The sequence below is a fragment of the Bufo bufo genome, chromosome 6, assembly GCF_905171765.1.
Source record: "Bufo bufo chromosome 6, aBufBuf1.1, whole genome shotgun sequence".
Classification (NCBI taxonomy): Eukaryota; Metazoa; Chordata; class Amphibia; order Anura; family Bufonidae; genus Bufo; species Bufo bufo.
Genome location: NC_053394.1, coordinates 314,674,752 through 314,702,491, shown reverse-complemented (window position 1 = coordinate 314,702,491; position 27,740 = coordinate 314,674,752). Strand labels below are relative to the sequence as shown.

Below are 27,740 nucleotides of genomic sequence, written 5' to 3'. Positions count from 1 at the left end.
GATCCGCAAAACATTAATGGCGTCTGTGTGCGTTCTGCAATCTGCGGAACCGCACGAACAGCCATTAATATAACTGCCTATTCTTGTCCACAAAATGGACAACAATAGGACAGGTTATATTTTTTTTGCAGGCCACAGAACGGAGCAACGGATGCGGACAGCACACGGAGTGCTATCCGCATCTTTTGCGGCCTCATTGAAGTGAATGGGTCCGCATCCAAGCCGCAAAAACTGCGGCTCGGATGCGGACCAAAACAACGGTCGTGTGCATGTAGCCTAAAGGAGTTGAAAATATACTCTTACAAGAAAATGCATCCTTTTTGACACTGTTTTACAATATTATTGTTCCATTGCTATGGGTTGACCTTGTTACGGAGACAATACAAACCATGTTTAACTGTTGGACTGTGAAGTGACCATTTACACCTATACTGTAATATACTACCTCACAAGTTTACGCATTTTGTGCAGATCTGTCATGGACGGATCCGTTCAGACAATACAACCGTCTGCATCCGTTCAGACTGGATCCGTTTGTAACATAGTAACATAGTACATAAGGCCGAAAAAAGACATTTGTCCTTCCAGTTCGGCCTGTCATCCTGCAAGTTGATCCAGAGGAAGGCAAAAAAAAAAAAACTGTGAGGTAGAAGCCAATTTTCCCCACTTTAGTGGAATAAAAAATTCCTTCCCGACTCCAATCAGGCAATCAGAGTAACTCCCTGTATTATCTTTAACATAGTCAAGACTGATCCGTCTTGAACACCGCTGAAAGTCAATGGAGGACGGATCCGTTTTCTATTGTGCCAGATTGTGTCAGTGAAAAGGATCCGTCCCCATTGACTTCCATTGTGTGTCAGAACGGATCTGTTTGGCTCAGTTTCATCAGACGGACACCAAAACACTGCAAGCAGAGTTTTGGTGTCCGCCTCCAATGCGGAATGGAGACTGAACTGATGCATTCTGAGCGGATCCTTTTCCATTCAGGATGCATTAGGGCAAAACTGATCCGTTTTGGACCGCTTGTGAGAGCCCTGAACGGATCTCACAAACGGAAAGCCAAAACACAAGTGTGAAAGTAGCCTTACGCACTTACAGGAGCAGACTAGGAACTTAAAGTGACCCTGGAAAAAGTACTAAAAGTGGCCTTGTTTTGTAGTCAGTCCAAATTGATGGAAGGCAGGGCCAGCAATACCATATTGTGGAACATTATACCAACCCAGCATAGCCAAATACCTCAGTCCACCACAAAATACTGCCTACAGCACAAAATACATCTCCAAAAACATCCACTGGCCGGCTGTAAGGAGGGCCCAGGCAGCGCCTTGGGCATTGGCCCACTGGGAAATTTCCCTGTAAGGTCTATGGCCAATCTGCCCCTGCGCACTTCAGTAAAACAAGAGGAATGAGGCTGGGTTCAGACCTGAGCGTCTTTGATATGCGCGTTTAACGCGCTTTTTGACGAGCGTTTTTTGCAATAGTAAACGCTCGTTTGACGCGCGTTTGTGTGATTGACTGCAATGTCCTATGGCCACAAACGCGCGTCAAAACGCCCCAAAGAAGCTCAAGTACTTGTTTGAGCGTAGGGCGTTTTACAGCGCGTTTTTCAGCGCTGTAAAACGCTCAAGTGAGAACCAGGGCCATAGGGAAGCATTGGTTTTCATGTGTTGAGCGTTTTACAGCGCGTTTGAACGCGCTGTAAAACGCTCAAGTGTGAACCCAGCCTGAGGGCTCTGCGCGCAAGAGCTTACAATCTATGAGGGGAAAGCGGTGACACAAAAGGTAAAAGTGCTTGTTTTGTACAATGGTCCAGCCATCTTGGGAAAATAGGAGAGTACATATAAAGCTGTATGAGCCAATCACCAGCTGATATCTGTAATGCTTATGGGTGCGGTGGAGAGTTTGAGGATCAGATTCAGGAACTCATGATAAATGGGCTATCTATGGAGAGGAGTTAGATCAGGGGATGTGATAGGCCACCCTAAAAAGATGTCTTTTTAGGGAGCGCCTAAAACTGTGTATTTTGTGAATTAACCTAATTTCTTGGGGTCAGGCATTCTAGAGAACTGCAGCTCAGGAGAAGTCTGGGAGCCGTGAGTGAGAGGTTTGGATTATGGTGGATGTCAGCCATAAGTCATTTCAGACATCCCAACCTGCAAAAACTCATTTCAGGGAGGTGAACTTCTCATTTCAGGGAGGTTTTCTTTTTTTTTTCTTTCACAAACTTTTTATTACATTTTCCAAACATATGCAGTATCTGCACACTTTGCTCTATGGTGTGGAGGACTGGGCTCAATACCCTGCCCCAAATTATCATATTTATGTATATGATTAAAGGGATTCTGTCACCACCTATAAGCCCTGTGATCTAAACATATGCTCATGTCCAGGGTAGCATTCTGATTTCTAAGGTGGCCTTATAAAAGCTATTTGTGGCTTTATTCTGCGGAAAAACAGGTTTTACTAACCTGTCAATCACTGAATTAAGGTGCCCAAGCAGGCAGGGGAGGTCTGTGGATGCATGGTGCCCGGCCGCACGCATCGCCGTTCGTGCCCAGAGCCGCCTTCTACTCCTCAGTGCCGCCTCTCCCTCCCTTCTCCTCCTCCCGCTTTGAGATCCCGCGCATGCGCACAGGCTCAGCCTGATGCGCCGTTGTGGACTGCTGGCATCGGCTTCTTTTTGCACTGTGCGCACGCGCCGAGAAGGGGACACTGCTACAGGTTGCCGGAAAAGTTTACTGCGAGTAAACCTTTCCGGGATTAGAGATGGGAAGTTCGGATCTTTCACATGAATCGGTTCATTTGAATCAGTTCATTCAAATGAACCGATTCATGAATCGAATCTTCGGTTCATTCGCTGAGCTGACAAGAAGCAAGTGAACCAAAGCTTAGGTTGCGCAATGCGCATGCGCGGATGCTTCCATTCACTTGTTGACTCGCTGAGTCGGCTCTTGGTCTGAGTCAGGAAGTTTATTCTTTAAAACCCTGTGTGTAATTATCTACCCCACTGTAGGAAAAAAACAAGCATCCAGGGGGTGTGAATTTAACACTGGGGTAAATAATATAATTAAAATGGAGGGTTAAATGTGTAAATGTATTTAAAAAAAATACATCTCTCTCAATAGTTATATAGCTACTGAATGAGACAGAAGAAGGGATGCCTTTAACATATAGATCTCCTTGAGAAGCCAATTTGACCCTAAAGGGTTAATTCAACCTGTAATGTAAACTCTGTGTCCTGTCACTTCTCTTATCTCTCTGCTCTGCTATCAGTAAACTTTTCTTTCACATGTGGGTGTCAGGGAGCCGCTATCTAATAGAGGGAGACTCCCTGAACCTCCGGGAGACTTGAGATCCCTGTCATTTGCAGAGTGTAGAGCAGGGGTAGAAATGTAGGGAAGAGATGTGGGGGGAGGGGAAGCACTGTGGAGAGCTTTCTGGGTGAGGACAAGCAGGTTAAAGGGTTTCTGTCATGAGAAAAATCGTTATGTAGCTGACTGACATTAGCGATGTGCTAATGTCAGCAGAACATAACTGTATGATTTATACAGTACCAACATCTCTTGTTGAGATGGCTGTTTAGAGTGACGTTAGCATGGCCATCTTTATTACTATCACTGAGAGGCTACAAGAAAGTGTTGTCATCCCCTAAGAAGTTGGGTACACCGTCATAAGTTTATTAAGGGAAAAAGACAGCCTAGCAAAGAGAGAAATCCTTTTTCCACAAAAAGAGTGTGGTGATCATTTACTATGACCCTTCACACCAGAAAATGGTGTCCAAAAAAAATATCACAAACTGTGTTTGCGACCTTTTAAGTGATCTTTCTACGCCTCTTTTGCTACTTTCCAAAAAGGGGGGAAGGTGGTGGTGGTGTGTGGTTGGAGCCATTGGCTTTGGTTCATTTGTCATCATTTACACCAGTTCTCGCATAAATGATGACTGGAATCTATGCCAGCTACGAGCTGGCATAGGTTTCAGTCTAGGCACACAGACTGCAGGAGGATGGGCTTAATTTGTGACGAGGCATACTGTTTAGTATAAATTAGGCGCATTCTCTGGTAGTGCAGGGGGATATCAAGCATGGTGTACAAATGCCAGTCTTGATAAATGACCCCCATTGTGTTACTAAAGCTTTTGCTTCTAACCAAGCCTGTGCCCTCAAAGAGAGTCGGTTGTAACCATTAATCTCATTCTCCCACTTTTGACTGCAACCTAAGTCAGTTGCCTCTTGTAGAACTTGTTGTCCCATGTAAGTTCAGTAAAGATAGATAGATAGATAGATAGATAGATAGATAAAGATAGAGATAAATAGATAGCAATATTTAAAAAATCTATATAAAAAAAAGCACCATATGTTATTCAGGTGCGCCTTCATACCCTGACCAAACATTCAAATGATAACAAAAAGCAAAAAAAAAAAAAAGCCAGCACTCCAAAGCCACTGTGGTGAAAAAAATCATGGATGGATATGTGTAACATTACAGCCCTGCACCATGGGGCTGTTTTTTAAAGGTCTTTAATATTTATGACCAATGCTCGCGATAGGTCATTAATATCTGATCGGTGGAGGTCTGACAACTGACACCCCCGCCGATCAGCAGTCCATTGGATAGCGGCTCTGCTTGGTATTACAGCTCAGCCCCACACTGACTTGAATGGGACTGAGCTGCGCCTATACCATGTGACTGATGAATGTGAGGTTATTGGCCTAGGAAGAGGCCGTTGCACTCCATGAGCTGATCAGCAGGGGTGTCGGTATTGATCAGGTATTGATGACCTATCCTGAGTATGGGCGACATTTGGTTAGATGACTTATCCTGAGGAGAGGTCATCAATATTAAATAACCATAAAACCCTGTTAAGCTTGAAAACTGCTATGGAACAGGGCTCAAACATTATACATATGGTTGAGTAAAGTATCCATTTCTTTTCTCACTACATCAATATTGGTGAACTGTCTGATTTTTTATTTTAATTTTTTTATAGATGAATGATAGCATATATACTGACCAATATAATAAAAAGTTAAAATCTTGCAATATTCCATTGTTCTCATGGCCAGCCATTTTATGCACAATTTATATTAACGTATTGTAAAATTGACATAACTATATTATTAGATTTTTTTTTATGTTCCCCTGTGTATTTCACAGGGTGAAGGCTGTATTACACAGTGGTCAGGAGGGAATCGCCTGCTCGCTAGTGGAGGACTATTACATACTGCTATACATGCTGTATAGGGGTTTGCCCGTGGCAGATTGTTATTAGAGACCACGATGTGCCGCCTATAAACGATAATTTTTTAACATGTCAAAAGATTTGCATTGCCCAATGATCAAGCGTTTGCTCTTTGATCGGGCAATAGGCAGCAGTATTACACTGCCAAATGATTGCTAACGAGTGTTCGTGCAAACACTCGTTAGCAATTATCTGCGGAAAAATCAGGCAGTGTAATACAGGCTTAAGGGCCTTGACGTGTGAACAACAAATTGATAATAATGTGTTACCTTGGTTATGTAAGGCTAGTTTCACACTTGCGGCAGGACGGATCCAACATGCTGTTCACCATGTCGGATCCGTCCTGCGGCAATTTTGCCGTGCCCCCGGGCCGCCGCTCCGTCCCCATTGACTATAATGGGGATGGGGGCGGAGCTCCGGCGCAGCACGGCGGTGCACGGCGAAAGCCGCCGGACTAAAAAACCTGACATGCAGTAATTTTAGTCCGGCGGCCTTTCGCCGTGCACCGCCGTGCTGCGCCGGAGCTCCGCCCCCGTCCCCATTATAGTCAATGGGGACGGAGCGGCAGCCCGGGGGCACGGCGAAATAGCCGCAGGACGGATCCGACATGGTGAACAGATCCAACATGGTGAACAGCATGTCAGATCCGTCCTGCCGCAAGTGTGAAAGTACCCTTAAAGACATATGCAGACTATAATGAAATTAATAAAAGTTGTGTCAAAGAAAAGTAACTAGGCTCATTAGGCCTATTTTACATAACTACATTGCCATTGAGATGCATAGACACAATACCAGAATGTAGCTTACTGCATAGCTATGCTAACAAAACCAAGCTCACTGCATAGATAAAAAAGATAACCAAGCTCACTGCATAAATATGGTACCAGATCCAAGCTCATTGCATAGATGTGATACCAGAACCAAGCTGATTACATAGATTTGGTAACAGAATGAAGCTCACTGCATAGATATGGTGTGAGAATGAAAGTCACTGCATAGATACAGTAATAGAGCCATGCTAACAACATAGATACAGTAATAGAGCCATGCTAACAACATAGATACAGTACCAGGACCAAGGTTATTGTATAGATATGGCACCAGAATAAAGTTCATTGTATAGATACAGAAACAGAACCAGGCTTACTGCATAGATACAATAAAATTACGAAGCTCACTGCATAGTTACGGTACCAGAACCAAACTTACTGCATAGATACCATAACTTCTGGGGTATACTACGGTTCTGTTTGAATGCATTATGACAAATGTTGGACATAATATGGCTCAGATGTTTGGGCACAGTATGGCCACATTTGGGTATAGCATGGCACTGTTGTTAAAGGGAACCTGTCATGTGGATATTTGATTATAATCTAACTAATTATATACAATCATTAACTACTAAAAAGTGCCTTAGATGTATTCACTTACTGGTGTGACAGATGGTTATCTCATAATATACACACAAAGATGCCGCATGCCGCATGCTAATGAGCTGATTCGAGTCCGGCGTGATGTCATTGAGTCCAGCGTATATTTAATTCAGAGCTATAGCCACTCCCCTGCCCACCTGCTGCTGGTTCATATGGAAACAAACTGTCATTCAGCAGCAGGTGGGCGGGGAGAGTCAGGAGCTCATGAATATTCATGACTCATCATTATCAGCTGGAGCTTTTCAATACAAGATGTTGGCAGATTGACTGGGTCAATTAAAGAAAGTGACCCAGCATTGTGCTAAGAGAATCAGTCACTTATTTATGTTGCCCTTAGGACACCATAAAACTGGTGACAGGTTCCCTTTAAAGGGCACCTGTCAGCAGATTTGTACCTATTAAACTGGCTGACCTGTTGCATGTGCGTTTGGCAGTTGAAGACAACTGTGTTGTTCCCATGTTCATATGTGCCTGTATTACTGAGAAAAAAGATTTTTTTATATATGCAAATGAGCCTCTAGGAGTAACAGGGGTGTGGCTGTTAAACCTACAGGTTCAGCTGTCTCTGAGAGACCAAACACCAGATGCCCTAAACACATACAGGCTTAGGCCTCATGCACGACCGTTTTTCGGGTCCGCATCCGAGCCGCAGTTTTTGCGGCTCGGGTGAGGACCCATTCACTTCAATGGGGCCGCAAAAGATGTGGACAGCACTCCGTGTGCTGTCCGCATCCGTTGCTCTGTTCCGAGGCCCCGCAAAAAAAATATAGCATGTCCTATTCTTGTCCGTTTTGCGGACAAGAATAGGCATGTCTACAATGGGCCGCCCATTCCGTTCCGCAAATTGCGGAAGGCACACTGGCGGCTTCCATTTTTTGCAGATCCGCGGTTTGCGGTCCGCAAAAAACAGCACGGTCGTGTGCATGAGTCCTAATAGATTATTTTAGACTAGCTAAATATACGACCCATACCTCTTAAAAATAGACCCCCAGACCAGGCTCATCCTGTTTACAGACCCCTGTCTAGACCTCCTAGTCTACAGACACAAACCCAGACCTCCATTTGCAGACCTCATATCAATTTCCCGTTTACAGAACCCAAACCATACCCAACCACCCTGTTTATAGATCCCAGAACCCAAAGTACTCCTTTACAAACCTTTCAAAATTACAGACTTGCATAATAAATGAACCTCATAACATGGATGGCATGTTCCAGTGAGCATTATAATTTATACTCACAAACTACAGGTGAAAAAACCTTCAATATCTTTTATTGCTTGGTCCATTTCGTATTCATATAAGAACATTCATCCTGAGGGACTGTGAGACATGCGCATGAGTAAGGGGGCATGTACTCCCATATCATCGCATGGAGGGGTGGAGGTGTGAATGATGTCTGTCTCAGCCTCTATCATGATGAATGTTCTTATATGAATACGAAATAGATCAAGCAATAAAATACATTGAAGGTTTTTTCACCTGTGGTTTGTGAGTATGAGTTATATTGCTCACTGGAAAATGTCATCCACGTTGTGAGGTTAATTGATTATGCAAGTCTGTATTTTTGAAAGATTGCTAATGCTGGAGTGAGCGGAGCTTCCAGCATTGCATTCATGGCTCTTTCCAGTTGTGTATGTCCAACTACTCTTACTTACTGCTGACCCATGCAGGTATACAGCCTCTATATCAAAGCTTTCTCCAAGAAAGCAATTTTAAAAGCTTTGTGCCCAGTTCTATCTGAATTCTCGGAGATCAAGACCGAAATACAGCAGATAGGAGCCAGAGTGGAGGGCCTGGAGACCACATGCACCGCCATCTTTGCTCACTCAGTGGCCCTGGTATCTCAAATCATAGATCCTCTGCACATATCAACAAGTCCCTGATCATCAGAGAGGACCAAGAAAATAGGAGCAGAAGGAAGAATATCTGAATAAAAGGCTTACCTGGATCTTAAAGGCTTTCCTGGATCCTGGTCCTTATACTCGTTACAGAAGGTAGCAATGGAGTTTTTCACAAATTTGCTTGATGTGGAGGCAACATCGCAAATCACCATCAAAAGTATCTACAGGCCCTATGCCCTAAGGCTAAACCAAATGAGCCTACTTGAGATGTAATTTGCGGACTTTTATCTTTTGTCGATACCTCCAGACTTTTAGCAGCTGCTAAAGAGAAGCCTCAGATGTGCAACAACAGCTCAGAGCACACCATGTTTTAAGACATCAGACCATCTATACTGGCCAAAAGAATAAAGAAAGAATTATTATGTCTTTCCTGGAACAGCTGTGTCTGAAGAATATATCTTACTCCTAGCTCTATCCTCTTGGACTGTCTATCCTGCATAATGGCTGCAACTGAAGTGCCGTCATGGCTGCCAGCAAAGAATGCTACCATCATTCTGCCTATGTCTTGAAAAGTACCATGGAAACGTGTACCCAAAGGAAAGTGCCTGATGACTGACAAGCTGCCATCCAAGACCATATATGACCCAGGCCAGCCTGAAATGGGTCCCATTGGTGCTTTTTAACAACCAGTTGGGCTTGCTTTACCATTTGCAGCCTGATCACCGATGATGCATAAGAGCCCTCTTACTGATACCGAACTGTTCATGTTTCCTGGTATGTGCTGGGGTCATACTTTATTCATTGCCTGGGACTTATTTACTGTACTAATAATGCAGAACCTGATTCAGCCAGACGTTCTGTACATTGGGGACCACAATTTGCAGTCCCCAAAGCAAAGGCACCATCCGTGCGGATGGCGCAGATGGATACAGGCCCATCAATCTCAACTTGAATGGGTCTGTGATCCGTCCGCACCACGAAAAAATAGAACATGTTTTATTTTTTATCCAGTGCAGAGGCACGGAGAGAAACTCCATGGAAGCACTTTGTGGGGGTTCAATGGTGCCCGTATATTGCGGACCCGATGTTTGCAGGCCGCGATACAGGCACAGTTGGGCAACGGCCGTGTGCATGAGGACTTGGTGGTAAGAACTTTTGGAGAATGAGTGATAATTTCTTTTTATCAAGTCCTTCTACACTCAGCACTAGTTGTGAGCTGAAATACGGTCCCAGACAAGTTTATATACTATTTTAGCCTCAGCAGTCATTTATACCTCTTATGCACTATACAGGTGAAACTCGAAAAATTAGAATATCGTGCAAAGTTCATTTATTTCAGTAATGCAACTTAAAAGGTGAAATTAATATATGAGATAGACTCATTACATGCAAAGCTAGATATTTGTTATAATTTGGATGATTATGGCTTACAGCTTATGAAACCCCAAAGTCTTAATTTTGAGATACCCTTTGCTCAGGGGATATGGATTAATTAGCTGACTTGAGTGTGACACTTTGAGCCTAGAATATTGAACCTTTTCACAAAATTCTAATTTTAAGCTGCATTAATACAATTCCTTTTAATTTGCATTACTGAAATAAATGGAGTTTTGCACGATATTCTAATTTTTCGATTTTCACCTGTATTCTAGTTAGAATGCACACAAACATATATTTTTTCCCCCCGTGTCCGTCCGTTCAGTTCCCCCCCCCCCCCCCCCCCCCCGAAAATGACTCCATGTGCATTCCGTGTCTGAACATTTCCTATTACAGACAAGGATAGGACTGTTCTATTAGGGGCCAGCCATTCCGTTCCACAAAATGCAGAATGCACACAGCCGGTATCCGTGTTTTGCAGATCCTCAATTTGAAGACCCCAAAATAACCATGTGCATAAACCCTTATGTATTTCAGTGCAGCGTTATCACATTCAATGTTATTCTGTTTAGATTGTTTCTACGCAATGCTTGAAAACTGTTGGTCAAGACAGTTATTGTCTTTTCTTTTTTATTCCCCCCCCCCATTCTCCTCTCTCATTTATCAACCAGCCTAAGTAGATTGATATATATTTTTGTGGTAAATGATTCAGTAAAACCTGTAATTTATACATTTTTATTTCTGCTTTTTCCACCTCCTGTGAACAGCTATCGGTACTGGAGGGAGGTGTCATTAGTGATTGATAGCATTGTGTGTATAATTGTGCTTACAGAGATAGCCTTCTGTACTGATAGCTTTTCACAGGGCTGTAAAAAAGTAAAGATATAACTGTATAAATTACAAGTTTTACTGATTCTTTTCCCACAAAAATATATATTATTCTGCTCGGCTTCTCCTCTTTTATAACATGGTGCTTTCAGATTAAATGGCATTTTGTGGTGACAGGTTCTGTTTAAAGAGGACCTGTCACCGCTCCTGACATGTCTGTTTTAATAGTTTCATGCATTCTTCATGTAATAACAATTCTGGAGCATCTATTCTTATGGCTCTATATTGTGCCATTCCTTTATTTTTTCTACTATAAGTTATGTATGAATTGCTATCAGTCTTCAGTAAGGGTACAGAGGGGTGTTAACCAGTTGGGGGGTGTACCTGCACAGACTCACTCTATCCAATCAGTGCTGCCATTTTCAGACTGTGCAGAGACACCCCCCTCCCCAACTGGTTAACACCACTCTGTACCCTTACTGCAGACAGCTAGCATTTCATTAATAACGTCTAGTGGAAATGATAGAGGAATGTCATATCATAGAGCCATAAGAATAGATGCTCCAGAATTGTTATTACGGTACATGGGGAATGCATGTAGCTATTAAAACAGGCATGTCAGGAGCGGTGAAAGATCCTCTTTAAGGGCTGATTCACACGAGCGGATGCCGTGCGTGGCATCCGCTCCGTGAAAGAGTGCCAAGACCCCATGCGGACTGCAGAGGCACGGAGCATTAACATGACTGATAATGCTCCGTGCCTCTCTGAGATCTCTTTACTACGAAATCACAGTGACAACTTTATCTCACTGTGATTTCGTAGTAAAGAGATCACAGAGAGGCACGGAGCATTATCAGTCATGTGAATGCTCCGTGCCTCTGCAGTCCGCATCGGGTCTTGGCACTCTTTCACGGAGCGGATGCCACGCACGGCATCCGCTTGTGTGAAACAGCCCTAAGACATTGAACACATTGCAGTGATTTGCTGAGGGACCCATCATTATGGGCTCTGATCTAAACCTGACATTAAACCCTCTCCTGGACTCATCAACACAAAATTCACACCTCTCCACAACGTTATTCAGGACACTTCAGGACAGACTGCACGGTACGCAGCTTCTTGGCATCTGAAGGTATTGCAAACCTTCTATGAAAGATGATTCTTTCCATTCCACACTAGGGTCGGGCGATATAAAAAATATTCCCATGATAATGATATTTAAGAATAATGCAATAAATGTATTGTGATAATGATATATATCACAATACATACCCATCCAACAAGGAGACATTATACTGTATAGGGGTAACAAGGAGACATTATACTGTATGGGGGCAACATGGAGACATTATACTGTATGACGGCAACAAGGAGACATACTGTAAGAGGGACACAAGGAAACATTATTCTGTATGAGGGCCACAAGGAGACATTATACTGTATGGGGGCAACAAGGAGACATTATACTGTATGGGGGCAACAAGAAGACATTATACTGTATGGGGGCAACAAGGAGATGTTATACTGTATGGGGACAACTAGAAGACATTATACTTTATTGGAGCAACAAGGTGACATACTGTATGGGTGCAACAAGGAAACATTATACTGTATGGGGGCAAAAAGGAGCCGTTATACTGTAGGGAGGCAACAAGAAGACATCATACATTATGGGGCTTATAATCTCCATGGGACTCATGGCCTGTGTATTCCCCTTGTGTCTAGTACATCCCCCACCTTTTGCATCCACATCTATATGCACTATACTGAGAAGTAACTTGTGGGATAGCGGTCGCACATCAGTATATCATGTATTAATGCCACTGCCGTAACACAGTTTATAGCTCTGCCGCCTTAAATTTTTCTCACCTCCCACCCAGAGACTGGAATTGGCGACTACAGTGCTGCCCATAATTATTCATACCCCTGGCAAATTTTGACTTAAAGTTACTTTTATTCAACCAGCAAGTAATTTTTTGACGGTACATGACATAGGTGTCTCCCAAAAGATAATAAGACGATGTACAAGAGGCATTATTGTGGGGGAAAAAAACATTTCTCAGCTTTTATTTACATTTGAGCAAAAAGTGTCCAGTTGGCGTAAAAAAGGAGAAGCCTTCAACCCAGGGAACACCATCCCCACTGTCAAACACGGTGGTGGGAACCTAATGCTTTGGGGGTCTTTTTCAGCCAATGGACCAGGGAACCTAATCACAGTAAACGGCACCATGAAAAATTAGCAATACATGAGGATTCTCAACGACAACATCAGTCAGTCTGCAGAGAAACTTGGCCTTGGGCACCGGTGGACATTTCAGCATGACAATGACCCAAAACACACAGCAAAAGTGGTAAAGAAATGGTTAGCAGACAACAACATTAACGTTTTGGAGTGGCCCAGCCAGAGTCCAGAGTTGAATCCAATTGAGAATCTGTGGAGGGAGCTAAAGATCAGGATGATGTCAAGAAGACCCTCCAACCTGAAAGATTTGGAGCTCATTGCTAAAGATTAATGGGCAAAAATACCTGTGGAGACCTGCAAAAAGCTGGTCTGCCATTATAGGAAGCGTTGATTGCTGTAATAGCCAATAAAGGCTTTTCTATTGATTATTGAGAAGGGTATGAATAATTTTGGACTGGACACTGAGAAGTTTTTTCCCCCACAATAATGCCTCTTGTACATCGTCTTATTATCTTTTGGGAGACATCTATGTCATTTCCCATCAAACAATTACTTGCTGGTTGAATAAAAGTAACTTTAAGTCAAAATTTGCCAGCGGTAGGAGTAATTATGGGCAGCACTGTAAACGAAAACCTCCTTCAATCAGAACAACATAGGTCTTACATACATAAACATCTAAAATCTTCAAGAACAATTCCACTCCTCAAATAGCACCTTAGTTGATATGGGAAACTCACAAGGCTTACATTCAAAGTATATTTGTTGCATTGGCAACTAAAGTCAAGAACTTACATCAGAGACAGATTGATTCTCTATTTGCACATATAGCTGCTGCTGAAAAGCTTAAAGGGTTTCTGTTATCAGAAAAATCATTATGTAGCTGGCTGACATTAGCGATGTGCTAATGTCAGCAGAACATAACTGTATGACTTATATCTCCCTGCCTGCCACCGTTCGCGCTAAATAATGACTTTTATAATATGCAAATGAGCCTCTAGGTGCTAGTGGGGCGTTGCTGCAGCACCTACAGGCTCCGTCCTCTCACCGTTTGGCACGCCCTTGTAAAGGTGATCGACATCCTTGGTCTCCTCCGTTACCCGCAAATCCCGCACCTGCGCTGTTCATTTTAGTATTAGGCGCAGGCGCAGTGAGTGAAGGACGGCAGCAGGCGAGCGTCCTATACTCACTGCTACATAACGATTTTCCTGATGACAGAAACCCTTTAAAGGAAACCTGACATCTTGGATATGCAACTTTTACTGCCCACAGTACCTTATTCATCCACTTATAGTGCTCTGGAAGCAGTTCTTGTTGCAGTATTGTAACTAGTGAATCTGCTGAAAATGCACTTTAATCTTCTTACTGCCATATGGAAATTAGTCTGTTCAAGTAAAAGAGGCCGTCATTTTACTCCTCGGAGTCAAGGTTTCCCTGACCACTCATTCTCCAGCAGCTTGACTGACTTTCTCTGAGGCAGGGAATGTCATCCCCAGGTCTCATTAGATCCCACGGAGGCTCCGTAAATCAAGCTGCAGGAGGCAGGGGCTTGGTGGGGAAACCTTGACTCGGAAGAGTAAAACGCCAGCCTCCTAGACTCATTTCCCCTTCCCTATTTATTTTGCTTGCTGTAACCCTAATCCAAAGCGTGTGCCAGGATCCATTCATAACCGTCTTTAAGGGGGGGATCCTTATAACTTAAATGTATTGCAATCTGTATAGACTCACAGAGATAAAATGCCTTTTACATGAATATGATGTAACAGTCGTTACCTCTGACTGTGACCTTCCGTCCTTGCTCATTCGGCGCTCCTCGCTGAAGTTCCGTTCCTGTGTGTTATTTGTGGTTCTGTATGGGTTAACTCCCCTGTGTTCCTATTAGGAGTTAATCCTCTCTGTCTGCTCCATGGGTGTGGCCTCTCTGCTGCACCCATGGAACCTGTATATAAGGCTGAGGTGTCCTCAGTTCTGTGTCAGCTCTCCTGGTGTGTGTTGTCTTGTCCTGCTCCTGGTTTGTACTCTCTCTCCCATGCTGCTGACCCATGGGATCTCTGTCTGTCTGTGCTCTGTGGGTTTCCCTACTTGTTCATTCCCGTCCTCTTTCCTGTCTTTCTGTTATCTGTTCTGCCAGTTATGTTTTAGTTACCTTGTGTGTATTCATATGTCTCTGTTCAGAAAGCCCATACTGCACCCTTCTTTGCAGCAGAGTGGTATGAGCAAGGCCATGCAGTTTACTACTGGTGGAGCAAGTCCTTCTCTGCTCATTGCCACTCTTGCTCCCTTGCCTGAACGCCTGCTTGTATTATTAGTTGCCCTGTTTTGTATTTGCCTGTCTGTTATGTTTGCCTATGTGCCGTCGGTACCTTCTGGTACCTGTTGTCCATTCGTTCCTGCTGTCACTGTCTAGTTCACGCTCCAGAGTGGACCCTGGCAACTTCCTGCGGCAAAGTCTAACCCTACCATCTAGGGCTCTAGTGAATACCAGGAGTTGCTTAGTCACGCCCCTCTGGAGTATTACTAGACAGTGGCGCAGTGGGGGTTTTCTCCCACTGTGCTGACGGTACATAGAGCTCATGTTTTGTCTGTGCTGCCTTCCCTGGTTTTTGTTTATGCAATAAACTCTTATGTGTCTGTACCTGATTTCCGTTTATTGCTTGACGACGCGGTGGTCTCTCCTGAGACCTCCAACTCGTGACATATGACTTCCAGAAAAAATCTTTGGAAAACTTACATGATGCCTAAACTTCTATATACCCTACTGATGGTACCCATACATCTACCTGCCACATTTTTTTGTGCAATCCGTACTATCTTTACTAAATTTATATGGAAAGGTCGTAGGCCGCACCTGGCCTAATCTTTACTGATTAAGCAACTTGAGATGGGGGAGAATGAGCGTACTGAACGTCGCCACATACTATAAAGCGATCCACCTCAACATATGGCTGGAACATCTAGACCCAGCATTGTGATGTGGATGTATTGATTAAGCAGTCTATTTGGGAGCCTCTATCTACAAGGCCCTTTGGCTGTCTGATCCTAAGACTTATAGAAGAACAGATTTTAATCCCCTTCTTAGGGGTACATATGCCATGTGGTACTTTCTTCAAGACTCCCTAGCCCCTCCACTTTCCACTCTATTCCCAGTTAGCCTACTTCCTGCAGCTTTCACAAAGATCTCTATAATGACTTTTGAGCAAGATTTCACTCCACTCCCTTGTTTGACCTTTTTTCCTTGGATAAGGTCCCATCAAAGGCCTCCATCCAAGATCTGATTAAATCTGGGCACTTTGCGGAATGCCAATGGTTTCTCCCCCTGTGTTAGACTACAAGAGATCCATCATAAACATCTCACTTCCTGCAGAAGTGGTAGCTGCAAATACAGTGAAGGAGTTTAAGCATGCATGGGATAGGCATAAGGCCATCCTTCATATAAGATAGGGCCAGGGGCTATTCATAGTATTCAGTATATTGAGCAGACTAGATGGGCCAAATGGTTCTTATCTGCCGACACATTCTATGTTTCTATGGTATAAAACTCCAGAGTTTCTTTACAAGTATAAATTGTCTGATCACCTTAGCTCTCTCTCACATTTGGTGGTCATGCCCTTGGGCAGCAAATTGAAAAGGTTTTACAGAAGATATGCTCTCCTTCCCTCCACCTCACCATCGAGAACGAGATAATAGTGTTAGAAAAACCGAGTCCACTTATAAGCCTTCTAAAGGATACCTACGCCCCATCTTCCAGCTGCAGTGAAAGCTTTAATCTCTTTACACTCCCCTCTTTTCAGGAATGGATTGCAAAGATCAACCAAACTTTCCAGTGTGAGGAGCTCTCCAGTTTGTAGAATAGGGCGAGGGATAAATATATTAAATTGTGGTCCCCATGGACCCAATATTAATTAGGCCTCAATCCGACCCTTCCTTTAAGCCTTGAGGTGGGAGGACAGACCCTCCATACTGACCCACATTGATCTATGCTAATATATGTTGATCTCCTGCTATTATATCCCTTGTGATTATTGCTAGATTCTGTTGTTCAGAAACACATGACTCCTACCTGAACCTTTTAAGACGAGGGGCGAGAGGCTGCCGGAATAAAACTACAACATGTCCGACATTTATTCCGGCAGCCTCTCGCCGTGCGCTGCCGTGCACTGCCGTGCCTCCGCCGGAACTCCGCTCTGCCCCCATTATAGTGAATGGGGACGGAGCGGCAGTCCGGAGGCACACGTTCACTAGCGGCAGGACGGATTCCCACGACGGAACAGCCTGCCGGGGGTCCGTGCCACTAGTGTGAAAGTAGCCTAAGCCTTTCATGTGGACGGTTTATGTAATTCTATCGTCTATATATTTGAGAGAGATTGTTCTTTGGTTTCTGTAATTTTATTCAATAAATAAAGACTATATAAAAAAAGAGAGAATCTCACTGGATGAACATTTTCTTGGTAAAAGAACATCTGGCATTCCTTTGCCATTCTGAGAGGTCTTATCACTGCTACTGTCAGTGGTCTCTGTGCACTCTGTTTGCCATATGTGTTGCACATTCTACTGAGCCATGTTTCTCTGTGCTGTCCTACACTTGACCACTGGAGGCTGCTAGTGGGTAATGAGTAACCATAGAGGAAAGAGAAGCTGGGAATAAAAGTCTTAAGGTCCTTTTACACTGACCCAGTCACTGTCAGATCGTCAGCGGAGATAAGTGCTGCCTTTACATGTAGCAATCACCTCCGCTGTTTGGGGACAAGTGAACGATACAGCAATCGCTTGTCCCCATAGAAAATCATTGTTCTGGTGCAGCAGATCATTGCTTATATGCCACGATCTTCTGCGCAGGAACTATGATTTTCTTTGACTGCAGAAAGACACAATCACCTGATGAAAAAGCATTTGCAAGTTCATTGGGTGATTGCCGACACCTTTCACACAGGCAGATTATTGGGAACGAGCGTTTATACAAACACTCATCCCCGATAATATGCCTGATAATAGGTACGTGTAAAAGAACCTCCTTTTATAGGGAGAAATTATCTGACAGATGACTGGAAACAAAGCAGACACTCCCGATCACTGTCAGAAAATCTGTGTAGGTGACTGCTGGCAACTTACACTCCTTTCACCAGGTTGACCGCTCCCTATGTCATATAAAGGTTTGCTTTGACATAACATGGGGGACATAGTGGTCTGCTTCTGACAACGTCTAGTAACCTTTGCAGCCTTCCCAGTGTTCTTCCCTGGATGTCCTCCTAGCCAGGGACAGACTGGAACTTAAAGTGGCTCTGGAAAAAAAAAAATTAAAAGTGGCCCCATTTTGTAAGCAGGTCCAATTAACAGAAGGCTGGGCAACACAAGTAGGCGGAGTCGACAATACCATAGTGCAAAATACCACCCCATAAGAACTAAATAACCCAGTGTAGCTCAATATGCTGCTCCAAAAGCTGGCCCTCTGTGGTGACCATCAATAGCTACCATTTTCTGTCCTCCTCCTCCAGTTATCTTTGATTAAGATATGGAGCAGGGGGCTTAGGAGGTGAAGTGTGGGCCACAGCAGTTGAATTAAGAAGGGCATATGCAGTACCTGATTCTCAGAGCGTTAATTACTGTTGAGAGTACCCGGTCAGCGGCAGAGTGAAGTGCTTGGGCGGCCCCCTGGGCATCGGCCCATCAGGAAATTTCCCTGTAGGGTCTACAGGGAGTGCAGAATTATTAGGCAAGTTGTATTTTTGAGGATTAATTTTATTATTGAACAACAACCATGTTCTCAATGAACCCAAAAAACTCATTAATATCAAAGCTGAATATTTTTGGAAGTAGTTTTTAGTTTGTTTTTAGTTTTAGCTATTTTAGGGGGATATCTGTGGGTGCAGGTGACTATTACTGTGCATAATCATAAGGCAACTTAACAAAAAACAAATATATAGCCATTTCAATTATTTATTTTTACCAGTGAAACCAATATAACATCTCAACATTCACAAATATACATTTCTGACATTCAAAAACAAAACAAAAACAAATCAGTGACCAATATAGCCACCTTTCTTTGCAAGGACACTCAAAAGCCTGCCATCCATGGATTCTATCAGTGTTTTGATCTGTTCACCATCAACATTGCGTGCAGCAGCAACCACAGCCTCCCAGACACTGTTCAGAGAGGTGTACTGTTTTCCCTCCTTGTAAATCTCACATTTGATGATGGACCACAGGTTCTCAATGGGGTTCAGATCAGGTGAACAAGGAGGCCATGTCATTAGATTTTCTTCTTTATACCCTTTCTTGCCAGCCACGCTGTGGAGTACTTGGACGCGTGTGATGGAGCATTGTCCTGCATGAAAATCATGTTTTCTTGAAGGATGCAGACTTCTTCCTGTACCACTGCTTGAAGAAGGTGTCTTCCAGAAACTGGCAGTAGGACTGGGAGTTGAGCTTGACTCCATCCTCAACCCGAAAAGGCCCCACAAGCTCATCTTTGATGATACCAGCCCAAACCAGTATTCCACCTCCACCTTGCTGGCGTCTGAGTCGGACTGGAGCTCTCTGCCCTTTACCAATCCAGCCACGGGCCCATCCATCTGGCCCATCAAGACTCACTCTCATTTCATCAGTCCATAAAACCTTAGAAAAATCAGTCTTGAGATATTTCTTGGCCCAGTCTTGACGTTTCAGCTTGTGTGTCTTGTTCAGTGGTGGTCGTCTTTCAGCCTTTCTTACCTTGGCCATGTCTCTGAGTATTGCACACCTTGTGCTTTTGGGCACTCCAGTGATGTTGCAGCTCTGAAATATGGCCAAACTGGTGGCAAGTGGCATCTTGGCAGCTGCACGCTTGACTTTTCTCAGTTCATGGGCAGTTATTTTGCGCCTTGGTTTTTCCACACGCTTCTTGCGACCCTGTTGACTATTTTGAATGAAACGCTTGATTGTTCGATGATCACGCTTCAGAAGTTTTGCAATTTTAAGAGTGCTGCATCCCTCTGCAAGATATCTCACTATTTTTGACTTTTCTGAGTCTGTCAAGTCCTTCTTTTGACCCATTTTGCCAAAGGAAAGGAAGTTGCCTAATAATTATGCACACCTGATATAGGGTGTTGATGTCATTAGACCACACCCCTTCTCATTACAGAGATGCACATCACCTAATATGCTTAATTGGTAGTAGGCTTTCGAGCCTATACAGCTTGGAGTAAGACAACATGCATAAAGAGGATGATGTGGTCAAAATACTCATTTACCTAATAATTCTGCACGCAGTGTATAGCCAATCCGCCCCTGCTCCTAGCATTCTCACACCATAGTGTGTCAGAATGCTACAAGGACATCCAGGGAAGGGCATTGGGAAGGCTGCAAAGGTCAGTATATGTCAGAAGCATGCCACCATGTCCCCTATGTTATGTCAAAGGAAACCTTTTTATGACATAGGGAGTGGCTTTCCTGATGAAAGGAGTGTAAGTTTCCACACAATATTTAATTCCGGTACTGCATATAGACAATCACTGACCTGAATACATTCTCCTGATAAGAGGAGATGAGCCTGTCATGTTTAAGGTTGATGAACCCTGTGACTCTGATATTGATAGAAGTTTTATGTCTATATGTTTTCTGTACAGTAAACTGCATTTTATAATGTTGCTACACAGCTTTCATCCAAGTCCTCTTTTCTCTTTAAGCAGCTTAGAGCTTTTAGCTTTGAAACTTTAGGGTGGCATAGACTCACAAATGATATAAATAGCTGCAAACTTCAGACATTCTATTCATTAAATCCGTCCTGAGAGAGATCTATACAAATGTTTTACACATTAATGGGCTAGACTGAACAGAAATGCTCTAAGAGCGTGGGATGAGATGAAGCACCTATCTTTTCTAACAGTGTAATGAGGAGTCTGCATCACTGGTTAGTTCTGCTAATTACGATTCTGTCTGTCATTTAGTATCAGGAATCTGGTAATACGTACATGCATTACTTTTGACGTGTGTAGTGTATCACTGCTGTGGTACATAATGGGAGGTTATGTCAGTTTATATCCCCAGATATGGTTCTGTATGTTGGCGTAAATTCTATTATTAAGACACCAATTATTTATTTATAAGATCTCCTAATAAGCGGAATGGTACATTGCCCCCAAGGTGCCAAGTGGGGGGCAAAATGAGATACACCATAAAGACTGATATCCCTAACCTCACTTGACACAAAGCTGAAAATGTTGCTGAAAACACTAAAAACACACCTGGATTTCAGAGGCTGATTTCTCTTGGAAACAGCTCTGTATCAGCTTCGTATTTTACAACTTCAAAATTATGCCATGTGAACATATCTTAGTTGTGCCCATACACATGGCAGGACTGTGCCATACAGAGCTTTATTACAATTTTTGGCTGCTCAATTTTTACAGGCTTTCCATGTGTTATCAATGTGTTTCACTGTGTTATCAAGGTTAGTGCTCAGAATATGCACAAAAAGGTGCTGCAATTTGTCGTACTTTATGGGGGTCATGTATTAAACAGAAATACGCGTAAATTAGATGTATTTCTGGCGCAGATTGCGGTGCAATGGTCCTTTGCGCTGCAATCTGTGACTTCTCCGCGCTCACGCCAGGTCTAAAAAAGTGTGTGTGGTGGGAAAGGGGATGGGCCGCCTGTTTTAGGTGCTTCAGCTAGGAAGCTGATTTACATTTAGAAGTAGCGGCCGAAGTTATGAAGAGGCCGGTGCTTCCTCATAACTCCGGCGGATCCAGCACCAGCGCAGGGCCTTAATAAGACCGGCGTTTTATAAATGTGCCCCTATATACTTTAAGTATAGGCAACCCTAAAGTACAGGTTAGGGCTCATGCACACGACTGTATGTATTTTGCGGTCCGCAAAAAATACGGATGACGTATGTGTGCATTCCGCATTTTGCGGAATGGAACAGCTGGCCCCTAATAGAACAATGCTATCCTTATCCATAATGCGGACTACAGTATAATAGGACATGCTCTATTTTTTTGCAGAACGGAAATACTGACATACGGAAACAGAATGCACACAGAGTAACTTCTTTTTTTTTGCGGACCCGTTGAAATGAATGGTTCTTCATGCAGTCTGCAAAAAAAAAACAACGAACGGACACGGAAAGAAAATACAGTCTTGTGCATGAGCCCTTAATCAGAGAATTCTTAATTAAAAAGTAAGCACTCTATTTCAAACATGGAACGGCCAAATGGTGGGAGTGTTGGGAGTCAGAAACCCCAGCCAATCAGATATTGATGGCATATCCTAAAATAGGCTATCAATGTAAAAGGAGTGGGCTACACACATATACAGTATATACACTGCTGAAGGGAACACAAAAATAACACATCCTAGATCTGAGTTAATTAAATATTCTTCTGAAATACTTTGTTCTTTACATAGTTGAATGTGCTGACAACAAAATCACACAAAAATAAAAAAATGGAAATCAAATTTTTCAACCCATGGAGGTCTGGATTGTGAGTCACACTCAAAATTAAAGTGGAAAAACACACTACAGGCTGATCCAACTTTGATGTAATGTCCTTAAAACAAGTCAAAATGAGGCTCAGTAGTGTGTGTGGCCTCCACGTGCCTGTATGACCTCCCTACAATGCCTGTGCATGCTCCTGATGAGGTGGCGGACGGTCTCCTGAGGCATCTCCTCCCAGACCTGGACTAAAGCATCTGCCAACTCCTGGACAGTCTGTGGTGCAACGTGACGTTGGTGGATAGAGCGAGACATGATGTCCCAGATGTGCTCAATTGGATTCAGGTCTGGGAAACGGGTGGGCCAGTCCATAGCATCAATGCCTTCGTCTTGCAGGAACTGCTGACACACTCCAGCCACATGAGGTCTAGCATGGTCTTGCATTAGGACAGTAGTTCTCAACCTTTCTAAAGCCGTGACCCCTTAATACAGTTCCTCATGTTGTGGTGACCCCCAACCATTAATTTTTTTTCCTTGCTACGTCATAACTAATTTTTCTACTGTTATGAATTGTAATGTAAATATCTGATATGCAGGATGTATTTTTATTGCTACAAATTGAACATAATTAAAGCAGAGTAATTAATCACAAAGACATCCACAGACCCCCCCCTAAACAGTGCCATCCACAGATCCCCCCTAAACAGTGCCATCCACAGATCCCCCTCCCCTAAACAGTGCCATCCACAGATCTCCCCCCTAAACAGTGCCATCCACAGATCCCCCCTAAACAGTGCCATCCACAGATCCCCCTCCCCTAAACAGTGCCATCCACAGATCTCCCCCCTAAACAGTGCCATCCACAGATCTCCCCCCTAAACAGTGCCATCCACAGATCCCCCCTAAACAGTGCCATCCACAGATCCCCCCTAAACAGTGCCATCCACAGATCCCCCCTCCCCTAAACAGTGCCATCCACAGATCCCCCATAAACAGTGCCATCCACAGATCCCCCATAAACAGTGCCATCCACAGATCCCCCCTCCCCTAAACAGTGCCATCCACAGATCTCCCCCCTAAACAGTGCCATCCACAGATCCCCCTAAACAGTGCCATCCACAGATCCCCCCTCCCCTAAACAGTGCCATGATGGCACTGTTTAGGGGAGGGGGGATCTGTGGATGGCACTGTTTAGGGGGGATCTGTGGATGGCACTGTTTAGGGGGGATCTGTGGATGGCACTGTTTAGGGGGGATCTGTGGATGGCACTGTTTAAGGAGGAGATCTGTGGATGGCACTGTTTAGGGGAGGGGGGATCTGTGGATGGCACTGTAGGCGGATCTGTGGATGGCACTGCCATCCACAGATCCCCCTACAGTGCCATCCACAGATTTCCCTCCCCGACGCTCACAGCAGTATATTTATAAACTAATCAGTAACTACTTTAACTTTAATCATTGCTCATTGCTGAGCTCTTTACTTGGATTATAATTTATTTGGATATGGGATATCTTACTTTGTCTTAGCTCCGGTAATAGCAGGCAGTGCGGGGGGCGGTGCTCACTCACTGACGTCACGTGCCTGCGCCGCCTAGTGGGAGGAGCAGGCGCGTGACGTCAGTGAGTGAGCGCCGCCCCCCGCACTGCCTGCTATTACCGGAGCTAAGACAAAGTAAGATATCCCATATCCAAATAAATTATAATCCAAGTAAAGAGCTCAGCAATGAGCAATGATTAAAGTTAAAGTAGTTACTGATTAGTTTATAAATATACTGCTGTGAGCGGCGTGGCCCTGTATATTCTAACCCCCAGGCAAGCGTCCCTGTCACCATGGGAACGCCTGGGGGTTAGAATATACCATCGGATTTGAGTTTTTACGATCTCACTGAGCTCGCAAAACTCAGATCCGATGGTATATTCTAACCCCCAGGCAAGCGTCCCCGTCACCATGGGAACGCCTGGGGGTTAGAATATACCATCGGATCTTCTGAGTTACTCAGCCGCAAAACAAGCACCGGCTCTGCTTGGCCCCGGGCCAGCTCGGGGCCCCAACCAGCTCGGGGGCCCCAAGCAATTGCTTGTTTTGCCTGTCTGTTAGCGACGGGCCTGGACCCACAATAGGAAGCCTCAGACGACCCCCCGGAAAGGGCCGATCGACCCCCAAAGGCGTTGCGACCCCTAGGTTGAGAACCGCTGCATTAGGAGGAACCCAGGGCCAACCGCACCAGCATATGGTCTCACAAGGGGTCTGAGGATCTCATCTCGGTACCTAATGGCAGTCAGGCTACCTCTGGCGAGCACATGGAGGGCTGTGCGGCCCTCCAAAGAAATGCCACCCCACACCATTACTGACCCAATGCCAAACCGGTCATGCTGGAGGATGTTGCAGGCAGCAGAACGTTCTCCACGGCGTCTCCAGACTCTGTCACGTCTGTCACATGTGCTCAGTGGGAACCTGCTTTCATCTGTGAAGAGCACAGGGCGCCAGTGGCGAATTTGCCAATCTTGGTGTTCTCTGGCAAATGCCAAATGTCCTGCACGGTGTTGGGCTGTAAGCACAACCCCCACCTGTGGACGTCGGGCCCTCATATCACCCTCATGGAGTCTGTTTCTGACCGTTTGAGCAGACACATGCACATTTGTGGCCTGCTGGAGGTCATTTTGCAGGGCTCTGGCAGTGCTCCTCCTGTTCCTCCTTGCACAAAGGCGGAGGTAGCGGTCCTGCTGCTGGGTTGTTGCCCTCCTACGGCCTCCTCCACGTCTCCTGATGTACTGGCCTGTCTCCTGGTAGCGCCTCCATGCTCTGGACACTACGCTGACAGACACAGCAAACCTTCTTGCCACAGCTCGCATTGATGTGCCATCCTGGATAAGCTGCACTACCTGAGCCACTTGTGTGGGTTGTAGACTCCGTCTCATGCTACCACTAGAGTGAAAGCACCGCCAGCATTAAAAAGTGACCAAAACATCAGCCAGGAAGCATAGGAACTGAGAAGTGGTCTGTGGTCACCACATTTTTATTGGGGGTGTCTTGCTAATTGCCTATAATTTCCACCTGTTGTCTATCCCATTTGCACAACAGCATGTGAAATTGATTGTCACTCAGTGTTGCTTCCTAAGTGGACAGTTTGACTTCATAGAAGTGTGATTGACTTGGAGTTACATTGTGTTGTTTAAGTGTTCCCTTTATTTTTTTGAGCAGTGTATATATAATATACCCATTCTCACAAAAATTACTTAGGAATAATAGTTGTAATGCAAACGCATCAGCTATTTCAAATACACAAAACACCCAGGAAAAAACAGTAAGGAGTCCCTTTGTGTGTTGCCCCACTTTCGTAGACATTGGTGGAAGGAGTCAAGGTCAGTACATTCCTGCAGAGCACTTTAATGCAGAAACCACTGTGCACAGGAGCCAGTGTGCACTGCTCCCCCAGCTTGGTACCATCCACATCACTATGTACATCCCTGTACAGCACTTCCATGTGGGTGCTGAATGCAGCAGGATGCTCCACTCATTCATGCTCAATTAGTGAAGATGATGTTATGTCCGAGTTCAGCTCTGAACCTGGACAACCTCTTTAAAGGGGTTGTCTCACTTGAGCAAATAGCATTTATTATGTAGATAGAAAGTTAATACCAGGCACTTACTAATGTATTGTAATTGTCCATATTGCCTCTTTTTCTGGTTAGATTATTTTTTTCCATCACATTATACACTGCTCGTTTCCATGGTTACAAACACCCTGTAATCCAGCAGTAGTGGCTGTGCTTGCACCTTATAGGAAAAAGTTCCGGCCTATGTGCATTCCCATGGTCCTATCCAGAGGTCAGCGCTTTTTCCTACATTGTGCAAGCATAGCCAACAGAGTATAATATGATGGGAAAATGAATCAAGCCAGCAAATGAAGCTATATGGACAATCACAATACATTAGTAAGTTCCTTGTATTAACTTTCTCTCTACATAATAAATGCTATTTGCTCAAGTGAGACAACCCCTTTAAAGAGGTTGTCCAGGTTCAGAGCTGAACTCGGACATAACCTCATCTTCACTTATTTAGCATGTCAGAGTGGAGCATCGGAGCATTCACTTTAGGCAAATTCCTTGCTCCGATGCTCCCCCTTGCCCTGAGCTGCATCGCGCAGGGCAAGGTCTGTTTTGTTTACATCTTCACTATTCTGGGCAGAGGCTTCTGCCTAGCAATGATTCCACTGACGTCACTGGCACAAATGTGCGGTCTATAACTCTTCCCTATGCTCTAAAACATTTGCATAACGCTGCTCTATAAGACTGCCCATTTTGCCAGTGACGTCCCCGGGATCACTGCTAGGCGGAAGTCTCCACCTAGAATACTCTTGCGAAGCCCGGTAGTTCTGCAGCGTACTCAAGTTGTGTGTAATAGAGTTTCTGGGTGTAGTAGTGCAATGACACTAATCTGAGACGGCTGACTCTCTGCATAGGCAGGTGATGGTAGAAATTGTTCGTGACGCCAGTGCCAATTAAACGGTGGCACGCCGTTTGCGGATAGCAGGAATAAATTGAGGAACACGTAGTATTAAAACAGAACTCCAACTTTAGTAGTTTTCATGCAGAGACAATATTGGAATCGCAGTTCCTTGGCATACAGTCGATTTTGCAATACGGTTGATGCAGGCAATTACAGATTTAGCAAGGTGATTACAGAGTGTTGAACACAGGACTTGCAGTACAGGAGCTTGCACTCTATTTCTGTCTGATCCTGGAATATAGCAATTCTTCACCAAGGCCCAATAACCTAGTTCTGGCTTTATATCCTTGGCTATAGCTTTAGAAAGTACCTCCTCTGTTATTTTTAGTACCTCTTGCTTCTCTGCACTTTGCCTCGGTCTCTCTCAGCTTCCTGAGGCTCTAGAAACTTCTGAGCTCTCCACTAGACTGACTTTTGCTTCCCTGTCTGGGCCTTATATAAACTAGGGCTCTCTAGCTCCCTCTATTGACTAGAAGCTGGAATGACACCCCTAGCAGGCCTGTACATGCAAGTTTCACAGTAACAGGGAAATACGTGCATTACATTATATGACATTTTATAAAACTGACATATACCAACTTCCCATAATTAGGAGGGACGACAGCACACCAAGTGACACTTTGGTAGTGACGGGTATTACAGTCCCCATACACTACATACCCCACTGCTTTAAGCTGAGTACGACCTCGTACTCCATCATGGGTCGCCCAACTGGAATCTCTACCTGAAATAGAAAAAGAGACATGCAGGCATACATACATGTAATTCATCTGCATTTACATTTACATCAGGTCCAATTGGCAAAGGTGAAGTGTAGTGACAAGGGGCGTCGTTCTCTTCTCTCAGGATAGTGAATGGAACGGGGGCGCTGACCTGGCACAGCGTAACATTATAACCAGGATAGTCCATGACAA

The 27,740-nt window shown here is 44.3% G+C and overlaps 1 long non-coding RNA gene across 1 annotated transcript; it reads right to left on the bottom strand.

The window, feature by feature from the left end:
• Positions 1 to 1,250: 1,250 nt before the first annotated feature.
• Positions 1,251 to 17,163, bottom strand: LOC121005427. Its single transcript, XR_005779941.1, has 3 exons — positions 17,154 to 17,163; positions 6,409 to 6,412; positions 1,251 to 1,386 (listed from the first exon to the last, which is right to left on the bottom strand). It is a non-coding gene; the product is annotated as an uncharacterized LOC121005427 (long non-coding RNA).
• Positions 17,164 to 27,740: the final 10,577 nt, after the last annotated feature.